The sequence below is a fragment of the Aptenodytes patagonicus genome, chromosome 3 (genome assembly GCF_965638725.1).
Source record: "Aptenodytes patagonicus chromosome 3, bAptPat1.pri.cur, whole genome shotgun sequence".
In the NCBI taxonomy this organism is placed as follows: Eukaryota; Metazoa; Chordata; class Aves; order Sphenisciformes; family Spheniscidae; genus Aptenodytes; species Aptenodytes patagonicus.
The window spans coordinates 75,160,980-75,176,177 of NC_134951.1; the positions used below are offsets into that span (position 1 = coordinate 75,160,980).

At 41.3% G+C, this 15,198-nt stretch overlaps 1 protein-coding gene across 1 annotated transcript in view; it reads right to left on the reverse strand.

Moving 5' to 3' along the window:
- PPP1R14C (protein phosphatase 1 regulatory inhibitor subunit 14C) overlaps window positions 1-15,198 on the reverse strand; it is a 55,720-nt gene that overhangs the window by 23,860 nt on the left and 16,662 nt on the right. The gene's annotated exons all lie outside the window — the stretch shown is intronic.

The following is a 15,198-nucleotide window of genomic DNA, read 5'->3' on the forward strand; positions in this document are numbered from 1 at the left end:
CTACATCAGAACATGGTTAGCACATATAACATTTTACCCTGTGTAAGGGTTGGGGGAAGGGTAAAATGGCCAACTGTGTCAGAAGTCAGCTTGAAGAGGGGAAGGGAAGGTTAAGTTAAAGCACAGCAAGACAGGTACAAGTACTGCCAAACCATTCACTGAAGTGAAGTCACTCAGGGAAAGGGAGGCAGGGCCAATTTCAGAGGACAACTCAATATGTAGAGGCTACACAACTAAAGGTTTTCAGAATTGGAGCAATGGAAAAATCTGGACCGCTCTCCTGCTATGGTGTTCTGATGCACTGCAGACAGATGCTGCACATCATGTCTAAACTGCCTTAGTACCACACAGTTATGCCAACACAAGGCTTGGAATAAAACATGGTACACTTAGCATACAACAAAAGAGCAAGTAGTTGAAAAACTGTTGACATATTTACTTGAAGCTCGCACTTTATAACAGTAGTAGCTTGTAATAGACAAAACATCAATATTTCCACGAGCTGTTTCAATGTAGATTCTGGCCTACCTACACTCAAGAGTGATGGCAACAGGCTTTTCAAATGGAGGTCAGGGGCTCTCTTATCAGTAAAGGCTAACCAGCCATTAAAATTCACTGTATACTTCTGCATCAATGTGACCACTACTGTCAGAGATGCCTCTGTGTTTATATAGATCATATGAGAATGCCATGGTGACCTCAGTCAAATGCTCTAAAACTAGCTCTGCAGAAGAGGAAGCCTTGGTCCTCTCTTCCCACAGTTCTCTGTTGCTTGCTAGCAGGGCCGCAAAGCTGCTATTGAAAGAATAATGTGTTAGGAGATCTAAACTGGAGTTTTACTGCACTTCAAACTCTTGCCAATTCAGTTGAGGCTGGGCTTGCCTAGCAGACACACTGCCTACTGTCGGTCACCAACACGCCCGTCAAGTTTTCTTGGCTGGTAGGAAGACTTTCTGTGCTCTTTCAGAAGGTCATGCCTTTTTACTTAGACACCCCTAGAGCCAGCATGGGCTAGCTGCCACATTTCACTGGCTGCATTCTCCCATCAGCAGCAGGGAGGTAACTTTGTATGCGTGGATGCAGCCTGCAACTCCATAAACAGCACTGGAGGCTGTGCAGGTGCCTCAGTCAATAAAGATAAATAACCCATCCTTTTACTTTTCTTCTCCACACTTCTGTTCAAAAAGCCCTCAGGTTTGTTTTTTTTTTTTATATTATATGAGAGCTAAGGAAGTAATCTGCAAAGAATCAACAGGAGTACTTTTCCTCTAATTAGCTGCTAAATGGGCTTTTACAAAAGTAAAAAAATGCATACACACACTACTTAGGGTTGGTTTTTTTTTTAGCAAATTAATTTCTTGGTATCATGTGTTTTAACAACACGTTCTCAAAAGAGCCTATTATGTAGGTGACTGAAAATACTTATCCTGGGCCCTGGACTCGCTATTTTTAGTTTGGCATTTATCTGTTCCTTGAATGGGTGACTGAAACACTAGTCAGGGGTCACACATTTGCAGTGCTGACTCTGGTCTGTCCATACACAGTAGCTCTTGTATAAGCAGCTGTTTAGGAAGCACTTGCTCAGATCTCCTGACACAAAGCATCCAACAGTGAGAAACCAAAATAGGTTCAGACTTGGAACAGAACAGCTTCTAAGAATCCCATGCTGGCCAAAAAACACAGTTTGGCAAGCCTTGCTTGGTTTGTGGCCCCATCATTCATTTAAATACTTCTATTGGTTCATTTGGGAAATGAAAGTTGAGAGTCAGATGCAACTTGTTATTTACTCTTATTTTACCATATGGGTATTTGATAACTTCAGAAAAATTGTGACATCCCTTAAAAATCAGGTGGTTTTAACTATGACACTGATGCAGCTGCCCAGTACAACAGAAACAACAAACTGTTCTCTTGAATAGGCAGAATACCTCTTTGTGCTTTCCTCTCCTGGCTGGGAAATCCTTGCCTAGTCTACAAGGAAAAGTCATCATGATGCCAATGCAGATGCAGCTGCTAAGTTAGAAAAAGGCATCTTTCCCCAACATTTCCGTACAGACAAAATAGCACAAGTCAGTAAGAAATGTACAAGGAAAGCTCCATTTCTCTACCGCTTGACAATTTAATAAATGTCTTATCTAAAAAGTTTGTATCAACAGAAGATAGAGCAAACAAGTAAGTGCTGGAAGGTGAAAGTTGAACATAAAGTTCAGACTATATTCTACCATTGGTATAGGTGTATTAATTCCTTTCAAAAATGGGGATTTTCAATGGAAGCATTCAGTTCTTTCTTGCATTCAAGCGTCGTTTTTCCAGCTGGTTTGTTAACTGGGATTTCTGTCTTGCAGCATCACCCCTCCTTCATACTTCCAAAAGCACGATTTCATTACCTGACATATGTGCTCACAGGTCCTATGTGTCATCTCATCCTGTTTCAGTTAACACCTAATTGCCAGTAAGTTTTAGCCCACTCTTTTCCAAAATCCTTTTATTATATCTAAGTGTAGCATATTTGAAAGGAATTTAGGCTTTAGGCTTCATTTTAGGATACCTCCATTTAACATCTCTAAGAAGTCTGACAAAAAGGTTTTCCCATTCATTTAGTTTCAAGGATACACATTCACTCTTTCCTGAGAGTCTCCGAAAAACACGTTGTAAGGAGGCAGTGTATTTCCACATGAAGAGCACATCTTTGCAACCAGAGCACTGAATGCAAGAGAAGAGTTCACTGCAAAGAAGTCCAAAGCACCACTAAAAGAAAAGCTTCCAGTAAACCCTTCTGAGTCCCAACTCCCCCCACATTCTTCTACTCATTTCACTATGAAGCCCCCTATGTCCCTATGGGCACATTTACCTATCCCAAGAGAAGCGAACCTTTCCTCACTACCAAAGAATTGCGCTCTAAACAGCCAGCCAACCTTATAAATGGTGTTGCCATCTTGAAAATGCAAACTGAGCAAGTATCATTTGACAGAGTCTGCAGATGATCTGCAACAACTGTTTTAAGAACAGATACCAGCCTAACTGCCTTCCAAGGTAGCCTACAGCATCAGGACCTCCCATTTCAGCTCCCAGGATCCTTAAACAGTGCACTTTTTCAACTGAATTCTCACTTTGCTGTGGTCATCCTAAAATTTGTTCTCCTTCTCCTGCTTCAACTTCAAGATTTATCTTTCTTAAGCAGATGTCATAAATATGTTAAAAATATTTCCCTCCATTTTTCACAGAAACACAAATATCCAAAGTCACAACTTGTCAGCAATCTCTTATCTGCATTGTTCGAAATGGTCACAGGCTGAAGAAAAACATGTTTCTCTTCCCAGTGGCATTCCAGAATAATTAAGTTATGGATGATATGGATATTTCTTTTTTTTTTAAGGAATAAAAGCTTTGTAGTTCCATAACCATAGCCTGAAGAGTCATTTAAGGCAGACTGAAGGACAAAATTATAACATAAGGCAAGATATTTGTTGTTTTGTCTTGGTATAAAAGTGAAAAAATGAAGTCATTCTGAAGCATCTAATTTACTCACAGCTTTACTTTTTAAATGCTAAAGAGCCCATCATCTTCCAGGACATGCTATCTTGCCAGCAGCAAACATGTGGCAGACCTTTTCACATTGGATAATGAAAACTTGTGGTGAGCTACATGATCATGACAGTATTAGCAAGCCCAAAACAGAATGGAGCTAAAGCACTGCGGTGTCCCTCTGCTCCTCGGATACACAAACAGGCAATATTTTCCAGCACAACTGTAAAAATTCCAGATGCTCAAGCAACAGCTGCTAGCCCTCACAAATCACTGTAGCTGAAAGATGATGCAGGCAAACAGAGCAAGTCCAGAACTGATGGGCCCTTGAATGAGATGAACTTACAGACGGGCAATATCAAGAACAGAGAAATTGCAATTGGGCTGAACTAAAGGGAAAGAACCCCAACAAGCTGCTTTAGGATGAACGCTATTTTTTTCCCCCCTTTAACAGCACAAATCCCATGTACATGCTAAAGAAAACAACTGCTTAAACTTGTTTCCTATGACTGAAATGCAGCTCTGGGAAGGAACTGTTTTTGAAAAGCCTCATCAAGCCTAGCCCTTCATTACTGTGTTGGAGCCCTGGTAGAAGTGCTATAATCCTCACGTTTTCAAGTTAAGAGTAGTCTGTCACTCTTCTGTTAAGTATGTTAATTAACACAGTAGGCAAAAAAAGGTGGGGAGAGGAAGAAGGTTTTAAGGGGAGTGTAATTTTCTCAACTATCCCTTAAATGCCGGAAGGAGCCACCTTCAGTTATCAGGGATTCCAAAGCTTCCCAGAAAGGAGAGAACTCGCATGCGTACTCAAGATCCCATTTCTTAAATAGTTTCCTGGTTCTGTAGGACATCACACACCAGGACTATATGGGATCCAAAGCACTTCGGTGTAAATCAGAGATGCTCTGCAACTCCTGGAAGTCCAGAGCACAGTCAGAGCAATGCTTCTGGTTACCACTGAGTTTCCAGAAGCCAAAACAAGGAGGTGTTAGCAGGGGCTTTGTCTGCAGCCAGCTACACACAGCTTTTCAGACAGAACCCAAATGAGTACAGCAGTCTTTCAGTTTTCTTCTGAAGTTACTGACCGACTATGCAAAGCATTTCCAGCAGCTTTGGTATATTAAAAATACAGCCGAACAGTAGCTTCATTCAGTTTGATGTTATACTGAATTGTAATACTATTTCATGTTACACCATCCAACAGCATAATATATACACAGCATACACATATATACACACTAGCCCTTCAGAAGCATGTTAATAGACCACAAATATGCACCTACGTACACATATGTATGAACAGTTACCTGTTGTTACAGAAAGTTACCAGAAGAAAGAATCTGTACGCAGATCTCTGCAATGAAAGTATAGGTAGCAAGGCCTTGAAGGAGCACAGCTTGCCGTAGCACAGCAGAGCATATTAACAAGCCATCTGCTCATTATAACAAGCTCAACAGGATTCATCTTCTAGCTGCAGAGATGCTACCTACAGCACACCCCTTGATCAAGCCGACAGTTGTTGGACATTGCCAAAGTCTTGCCACATCCCTTTCAGAGAACATGTTATATGTCTCTGCCACCAGCACAGTCTGGATTTAAAAACTGCTTTCCCAGGAGGCTGTGCCTTTGAGCAGAATTAGTCACACTAACAAGCAGCCCAGAGTCAGGTTCCTCCAGCTAGAGATACGCAGACATAACCAACGCTATTTGCTTAAAGCTCTCACCTTCTGCTCTCACCTCATAGAAAGATGCATTGTATTTCCAGGACCACAAGCACTGAAGAACATGAAATCTGTTCTCAGAAGAGATACTGGCTCTTGAAAAAGAGACAAGAACAACATTTCTCTCTAGTCCTTTGCAAGCAAGATGACTAGCCTTTCAGTCTCTCCCCCCCCCCCCCCTTGCTATGTCTCTCCCTTCAAACAGAAGAGTTATAAAACAGCTGTTGCTTTCGCCAGCTTTGTGAGAGGCAAAGAGCAGCAGTCAGAAGTAGCAGCAGGGGAACAAGACTGTAACATACTCCAGGTCCCATCTGTTGAGAATGGGCAACAGAGGGCAAGGAGACAAATAGGGACTCCAACGTACAGTCAAACAGCTCCTTTCTCGCCACCTATCTTATGTTCTTTGGCTCAATATCCAGTGACTGCAAAGGAAAGGACAAAACTCTTCAAGTTAAATGTACAACATCAATCAATTTAGTATCCTGACAGTGTTCACAAGCAAGTCGTTTAATTAATACACTGTGCAGCCAGTATTTTGGCTTAGTTGTTACTCTGCCATGTGGCAAACTAGACAAAGCAGATGGTCAATAAGCTCTGTTAAACTGTCAGGGCCAGCTATTATGAGGAGACGCAAAACAGCTCTCTACTAGTTCCAAAATTTTTAAGCTAAGTCTCAGCAACCTCAGTTCAGTTCCTTCTCCTAGAAAAGCTGGCATCAAAAGAATCAAGACTAAACTAATAACTTTCCCAAGGCTCCAACCCTGAAGTTTAGAGCACGCCAGGTCCCATCCTAAAAGACGCTCAAATTCATTAAAAGGCGCAAAAACGTGAGAATAGCCAGTATCATCTGCACTACACTAAGAAACCACTTGTGAAATCAGCTGGTTTGCATCTTAAAAAAAAGTGTAGCACTTAAGTCAGGAGAGCTAGGATTGAAGTCGAATATTAACAGCCTTTGAATTCCAAACAGGGAGACCAGCACAGCATGAGTCTTACTTAAAAGGATGAATCAGTTAACAAGTCAAATTTCAAACTACTTTCTGCTCCTCACCAAGAAAGTTGTTGTCACAAACTCTGAAACAATCTCAGACACTTTACCTCATGTACCTCCATATAGTACTTTGATCCTTACAACAAAGACAGATGTTCTGAACAAATAACCAAGCAGAGTTGAAGTCTGGTTCAGCAAACAGCACCAGCTTTGCCAGGTTAGAGGAGAAGGTTTCTGGCAGGGTACACAGCTACACCTTGTTTTGTTCTGCTAAAATCCACCTCTTCCCACTACAGTAGCCTCTCTGCCTGCTCACCAAGAGACATTCATGTAGGGGCCTTGTTCTGAGGCATCTCCAGAGACAAGTGTTCACATTTTGACAAAAACATGCCTCTGCTTCCCCTACCAACTCCCACGACAGCAGGCTTTCCCTCAAGGCCTTCAGGTGGTACAGTTTAACTTCTGTGTTTCACCCAAGAAAAAGCACACCATGTGGTTTTAGAGCGGAGCACTGTTATGATAGCCCTAATCCCAGCTGCAGCAAACCATGACATACATGCAGCCCTGGGGCTCCACAGAGCTCTTCTGAAATGAAGCATCAAATAAGGAGACTGGTATTTCTGTAGTGCCCAAGCAAGGTATGTTACAGTTTACCTGAAGAAGATGGGAAGTTCTGCTTTCCCAAATAAAAGCAGCTGAACCACTACACCAGGAGACTAAGAACAACTAACTTTTATTAGTCTGTAGTACAACAGACCAACATCTTAAACAGAGCCATCCAAATAATGAATGTGTTTGCTTAGCACAAGGTAAAAGTGAAGTTTTATCATATTTTAAGGCAAACTTTGACAACTCAAAGGCTCATGCATCTGCATCCATAGGCTTCAGTCCCACCTACATAGGTTATCATATTGACTATCACAATGCCAGCATGTTTTGCTCCCAGGACCATAAGGAACCCAGGTAATGCCTATGTGTACTGCTCCCTGGCCATATAATGGCTAAGCACAAGACATGCCTTCCTGCGTTAGCGCTACATCTAGCTAAAGTAGCTAAAGTTTGCTTAGGATTGAAAAGTTTTGAGCCCAGTTCTCTGTAAACCCCCATAAGAGGCTAGAAGCTTAAATGTGTCTTTCAGGCCTCAGAAGATATGGAATAGTGTTGTGAAAATACTGTAGTTAGAAGTTGGTTTGATGATGCCATTTCTTACTGCATTTTAACATTTATATTTACAGTAATTGAAAGTCTCCCTTAACAGACAAACTGCAAACTTTACTAGAGAGTCTTGAGAGGGTGTCCAGTGAGCCGATGCCCCTGTCTCTGCAAGCTCATGAAAGAAAAGTTCTGGAAGTGTCCTTCTAGAAAGCCACCTTTGTTCACAAGCAAAATATTATCAGTTAAACCTTCTGCCACCCAGAACCTTTTCAGGGTCCAAAATGGCTCTCATCTTTACCATGCTACTTTGAGGCCAGCTACCTCAGATGAGAGCTTTAGACTACCAACAGCTTTTGGATGGATCCTCCACAAGCTCACTTCAGTGTGTTACAGTCACCATCACTACACACTTCAGCACATTTTTCAGGCAGTACTATCATTTGTGTTTGCAACTAAGTACCTATCACAGTAGGGCTCTACTCTTAGTTGCTTGGTCTTGCAAAAGCTCCTGCAACAGCCAAAGTCCTTTTAATCATAAGTTCGCTGGCATCATTCAGAAGCTGCTGGCAAGAGAAATTAAGGAGTCAAGAGACAGATTCACTTTGTTTGTCTAAATTATCTCATGATTTGTGTAATATGGGCTCAAAATTTTGTGTCTTGAACTCAGTCGATACAATATATTTACAGCAAGGAGCTAGACCAGCTTGAGCAAGCATCAGGTAAGGCTGTAACAGCATGGGTTTCCTCCTTCTGGACAACATTGGCTAGTTTCTAGCCTCTGGCCGACTATCAAGGAACCATTCAAAGAATTTACCTGGATTCACACCTCAGCTACTCATTCCTGTGAGTTTCACTTTCCTTCCACTGTCTTGCATCTTGGAAGCACTTGGAGGTTAGCCTTCTCCTTTCTTCACCTTCCCTGCTTTCAAACACGATCACATGACAACCAAGATTCATGCACATGAAGCCGCTTAGTATGTAAACAGTCATACCTAACTCAAGAGCAGCCATCTTCCAGAATGAGACCTTTATCTGATCAAAATCATTTGTGTTGGGCAACGTTTTTAATTTAAGCTACAAAAATGACCTTTTTTTTTTACCAAGGCCCAGGACTCACAACTTGGGATTTCTCTCATCTGGCTTTCTATGTCTACCATCCATCTACAGTAAACAGGAGACTATAAAGGGAGAGTCAAGCAATTATAGCACAGAGGTCTGTCTCACAGCAGATGAATCTTACTAATGGTATCTCTCATATACCTGCATGGAAGACCTGTATCCTCCTGTTTTGGGAGTAGCTGAAGTTCACTGCTACTATTTTTGATCCTGAAGGCAACATACAGCATTATCCTAGTCCAGGAGAGCTAGAGCCAATGCCCTTCTTCAGATCTTGATAAAGTTAACCAGTGTGCCTTGGGAAAGGTTGAGTCAGGAGATGAGACTAAAGACAGACTGTCTTAAAGTCTGGCTGATTGTGTTACTTATACTGCTTCTCCAGAAGAGACAAGTTACAAATCACAATTAATGTCATTTAGTTTTTCCATCTGTTACACTATTTTAAGACTAAACTTTTTACTACCAGATCAAACGAAATACATCAGAAGTTTTAAAGATGGGCACTACCAGCTGGCTACTTTGACCACCCAACAAATGTTAATTTCAGTGCCAAAAAACCCCCAAACAAACCCTAGCCTGCCTCAAGTTAAACATTTAACTTGGAAAGATTTTAATTTAGTCAATATAGTGCAGTAGTCTTTTCTGTAGAAAACTATTTTCTACTTCCAGATACCAAGAAAAGGTAAATACAATCTGAGCATCCTTTCTGCTCCAGTTCTTAAATATAATTTAGCTTTTTCTCATTAGCACATCTTAGTCAAAGAGCTGACTATTTTGCATTCTTCTCACATTATTCCACCTTTGAAATCAAAGATAGGATTGGAAATGCAGGAGAAGAAAATTTCAAGCAGTTAAACATTACAACTTAAAATAAAATGGTATATGTAAAGGACAGCAGTGCTCTCACTGACACACTGTACTTAGCATATACATTCAAACCCAGAGTCTTTGGGTGGCAGTGAAGTATGTATAAGAAACATACCATCATTATCCCATGGGGCATAGATAAGGAACTAACTCCAAGGAATCCAAAAATAAAGTCCTTCAGTGGAGCTCCTTCTCAGATGACCCAGGCCTGCAAAACACCTGCATATAAACCAAATACCTGCAGCAGCCTATTTCCATTCTAGGGACAAAATGATAGCCGTAAGTAATCACACACCTTCTGCAAACAGAAACACCATTAAGTCTGACCTCACAATCATGGTACAGAACTGATGCCATCAAAAGGAATCCAGAAGCACTCCTGGGCGTCTAATTTAAAGTATCAGTTGTGTGCTAGTCTATGTTTAATACAGAACAGCCAGTTCAAAGGAACTTTGAATTCAAAGTATAATACCGTGTTAAACAAACAATCAAGTTATTTTTAACTGGCTACTTTTCTTACAAACATCCAAAGTCTAAGATGTGAGGCCCTTGTAGAGATCAGCCTGGACACAAACATGTTCATGAGGAAGACTCCCATAATCTTTTCCAGATTCTCACAGGCCTGTTTCTATTTCCACCTACAGATTTTCTCAAATGGGAGATATTCCAGGAACACCAGAGACGATAATCAAGTCTTCAGACATGAAACTGCATGAACATGCACGCAGAAGCAGGTGGAAGGAAGGGAGTAAGATCAAAGTCAGGCACTCCCTTTCCCTCCCTGGGAAAAAAAGATAAGAGAGGAAGCTCCATGCTGCTCCTGTCTCATATTTCTGTTGTTTCCCTGCTTTAAAATATTTCAGTCATCAATAGTTTTCAGCACAAACTACATCCCATGCATCCTGAAACAGCTGACTTCCACAAGACCTCTTGTAGAAGTAATTAGTGTTCATCTAGCTCCCAGGGTAACGTACAGGACCACTGGGATCTGGGGGGGGGTGGGGTGGTGTACTTTGAGGTGAGTTGTTTTGTTCTTTTGTTTGTTATTTTACACTGTGGCACACAAAAGAGCAATGACTACCAATGAAATGGCACATCAACAAAGTAGATTCAGGGGATGATGAGTAGCTTGAAAATGTTTCACAAAGTCTAACTTGTTACTAACAGGTAATTTTCTTTAAGACAACAACCACTTTAAAGTGAACATTGTCTCCCATAAACTAAAAAAATAAAATAAAAAGATGGCACTATGATCTGCTATGAGTAGCAGATTTATGTCTGGTCTGTCAGAGACCAACATAGGAGCTACTCAAAAAGAAGGCTACGTACCACAGTTGTGTTTGGATTCCTCATGTCTGTTCTTACACAGAGCAGAAACAATGACACAGGTTGGGGAGCACCAGAGCTAAGGAAGCATGAGTTTCCTGTAATTCATGTCTTTATTCTCAGGTGCCCAAATAAAGCTCTTCTCTTATTAAAAATATATAGAAAGCTATAACAGCTTACCTGTGTGGATTCACTACCATCTAATAAAGGATGAAGATCTTCCCTTCAGTGAAGATACTCATGGGGTCTCTAAGTTTTGTGAAACTAGGCAGCTAAATTCTACAGTTATCATGCTATGATACCATTATCCCTCTGGCCAATTTCAAGCTAGTGTTATAAGAGTTAGCATAGCAGAAGACACAAACATGGATTTTCTGCCAAACACTTCTAGCCTGCCATTTTAGCTTAATAATGGAAACAAATACACTCAGTGCCTTTAAGATACAACCAACCCTGTTCTAGCAGCAGTCCAAACTGGTATTGGCCAGAGAAGCAGCTTTCAGGATTTGTATTTGAATGAGTTCAGCAAGCTGTTCTGAGCTTGGGAAAAAAAAAGCGTTTATGGCCATAAAAAAAAAACCTGCTCCTGCTCAGCTTTCAAGTACCTTGTAGCACCAGCTCAGAAGACTTTCTTGCAGTGGAAGAGGACCCTTTTAATATTGATAGTGGTAAATCAATGCTCAGGTAGCCCCAAAACCTCTTTTTTTCCCCAAATTAAAAGCCTGAGCTTTAGAGGAGTCCCCATGCAGCATCACAATTGCATGCAATCGCTCTTGTCCAACCTACATTACCATATTTCTTTAAAACTCTCTTTTTAGGCATTCTAAAACATGTTAGCATACCACATTAGACACAATCTGCAAGGGATGCACATTTCTTTAATATTTTCTCTTATCAATGAACAAGGAAACAAAACAAGGAAAGAGTCAGCATAATCAAAGTGACAGGTGGATTTTGAAAAATCACTTCAGGCTACAGCTGATAATAGAATACTCAATTTCAAATTAGAAGTTTGGATGAGCAGTCTGACACCCTCAATGCTAAAGAAACACTAGTGCTTTTCCAAGAGCTGGTCAGGGAGAGTGAGCATGCCAAAATACAGGAGCAGCTTGAGAATTTTCTCATGCAGTAATTGGCCTGAATCCAACCTCCTGGATAGACCTTTTCCTCCAACGAAGGGGAGCTGGGCTGCACACATACGCAACCTCCAAAGGCAAGCTTTGCTCCAGCAAACCCAAGCCAAAGCATTCTCAACCTAGCTCAGAAGAGGCACTAGCTGGCACAGGGTCATACCAGTCAGCACAAAGCGGTATCATCAGCTCCTTCCCACTGGCCTTCACTTAGTGCTAGGCTTCTTAACCATTCAAATGGCCAGTGAAAGCAGAGTTTAAAGTTCACCTCACCACTTTCAGGTGGTCTCCAGAAAAAGCATGTGGTTAGACATTACAAACTCCTCCAGGAACAGCAGCAACCGCACTTTCCACCCCTGCACGTCCCTGTTTACTGAACTTCACTGTCAGAGCAACAGCTTAAGAAACATCTGACTCACTCCTGTGGCAGAGGGCTTGGACAGCTTGGGCCATTTAAGAGGTCTATCTGCTGGCTCAAAGACAACAAAGGATTGGGGGAGGGAGAACTGTTTTCTGAAAAATAAAGAGAAAAATGTTGAGATGTTGCTAAAGTAGCTACATCTGGACACTGCTAGAGGACCCCACCTTCTCATTATTGCCCAAAGCTACCAAATAGCTACTTTTAATCCTCCTCAAATTCTTCCAAACCCAGACGGTTTGGAAAAAAGAAGATGGAGCAACCCCCTCAAACCCATCTTCACAGCTTGTAGAAGGTACGTGCAAGGGACACTGTATCCATATTCCTCCCACAGGCAGGCAGCTTAGAAAAAGCACAAAGGGTCAGTCCGAACCTGCACACATGGTGCCAAGCACAGGAGGAAGGACCCTAATAAATCCTACATTCATAATAAGCAGTGCTACCTTCCATAACAAGAGTTCACAGGATAAAATGTACTGAGTATGGAACAGGTGCAGCAGCCATTGCCTGGTCATTTCAGCACAGCACAATACAGGCATCCAGGGAGCATTTTATGACCAGGAGTCTAACCCAAGCTTTTTAACTGCCCTATGGAATAGAGAGTTAAAAGAAGGTGGCAGAATCCATTGCTGCTTACTAAGATCAAACATATCCAACATGCCTTTGTTTAAAATCTGCATTACCTACAGCTGCAAGCAGGATATGAGCTGTGCCAAGAGTACTCTTATGTGTATTCCACTTTAAAAATACTGAAGATCCTTCATATAATGCCTTTGGCATCTACCACTGAATAAAGACAAGCCAAGTCATGTGTCACTTTGTAACACAAAAATATTCAAAACCAAAATACACAAACTTGCAACACCATTTTCCAATCCAAAGAGATTAAACAATTATGTACTTAATCAGAAAAATTAGGACATCAGTTTCACCTTGTTTCTATGCAGACCAGAACTCATTTCCTGCTGTGGTTTCAGATGTAGCTCTGGATGACTACTTATGCAAAGACAGTAAGGAAAGCAGATTAATTTTTAAGCTCCTACGTGTTGTTTTTAAGTAAAGAAAGAGTACACAGAAGAAAACTACTTTTTATAATTTGAAGAGAATCTAATATATATGCACTCAAACAGAGAATGTTCAGGTGAAATCCTGAAATACTTCAGATAGAGCCAAAGGAGAAATAACAGCTGGTTGAGCTTCCAAATCTTCCAATTTGGAAGATTCCAAATACACAGAGGAACAAGTGAGGGTAAATTAAAGTTGCAGTTAAAAATTACTCATCCCTTGGTAAGTGCAGCTTGGTGGCTTATGTTATATACACATTCAACCTGGCAATCTGGCTCAGGTGATAAGAGTTGTTTTGAGCACTGGGCCAAAGTTTTACATCAAAGCATCTTCATATTGCCCTAGCAGCCAAGGCAATGGTATCTGTCTTGTTTGACTTTTTTTTTCTTATTTGTAAGAAAATACCCTGGCCTTCTTTTAACACTTTGTTTTATAGCAAGTCAGCTTTGGCCTTTACTCATGCATTGCTCCTAACAAGCTCCTACCCACAGAAGTAGTCAGTCCACCATGTACTCAGCGCTCCACTCCCAGCCACCCTGGCCTATGTGGAGCTACAGGCAAAAACCCTGCTGCTGCTTACTCATGGGCTGGTACTCTTCCACCTTTTGATGATTATAGCCCTTTGACTACAGCCCTAAAGCAATTTCAGTAATTTGATGCTTTCCCACAATATCTTCCTCCCTTCCCCCTCAAAACATGCCCCAAGGACAGACAAGTTCCCACAATTCACTGGGAAATAAAGAGCTGCTCTGTTTACTGCAGCAAAAAAAATGAGAATAAGACACCAGCAGTCCTAGCAACGGGCATATGGGACTGAAGTGCCTAGGTACACAGTGATCCATTCGGCTTACGAGTGCACCGGGCGTGGGAGCCCAGGTTAGTCCACCTGCTCTGCATCTGGCTGTGTTTTACATGCAAGGTTACCTTGCACACAGAAGAAACATGCCAACTGAACACCTAACTCATTCATACACTACAAGACTCCTACCCAGGGCCTGCAGAAGTTTATGATTCACAAGGAAGTGTGTTCTCGAAAAGAGTGAAGAGCTCCACATTTAGGAAACGGGAATTACAGATAGTGAATGAAGGTACTCCTGCAATTAGATGAATGAGTCCAACAACCTTACAGTAGGATCTTACCATGAAGTGTGTGTGTGACGTTGGGCAAGTCATAAAGTGATCATTTCCATCTCTAATGTGGAAGAAATAGCCCTTAGTTCTGAAGCTTTGTTCATTAACCTTTGAGCACTTGAGACTGCTTTAATTCTGAAGCACAGTCAAGGTAAATATTTATCTGGGAAACAGGAAGAATAAAATTCGGTGAGTAAGAGTCAAATTAAAACTAACCTCAGTTTTAAAAATCTGTCTTCCAGTTGCTTGACTATCCTCAATCGCACAGCCTCAATGTTAAATGTAACAGGCTTCTTCCTTTTAACTGCATATAATTTTCCTTGAGATGTGTGTTTAATACTGGCAGTTAAATGGATCATTAGGATTGGAAACGTTCATCTCTTTGGAGATGAATAGGATGGAGCTGGCTAAGTTTCTGTTTTCAAAGCTGCCATTAGCCTGCTGATAGTTTTCTTTAAGGCACCATTAACACAGCAGCAGCCAAGACTGGCTTACATTGCTGCAAAGAAACTATTATCCAACGAGTTTAATCCTTTTTACCTTACCTACATGAATCTTTGCAGGTCAGGCAGTACTCTGAATGTTATGAAGATACGATCGGAAAAGTCATCAGCTCCTGTACTTCCTTTTATCATGTGTTATCTGCACTTCCATGACAAAGTGATTGGAGGGGGTTGCATGGCTGACTTCTGGAAGAATACTGGATCAGAAACAATACTTGGGCTCCTACCATCTCTCCTCCTTTTAACGCCT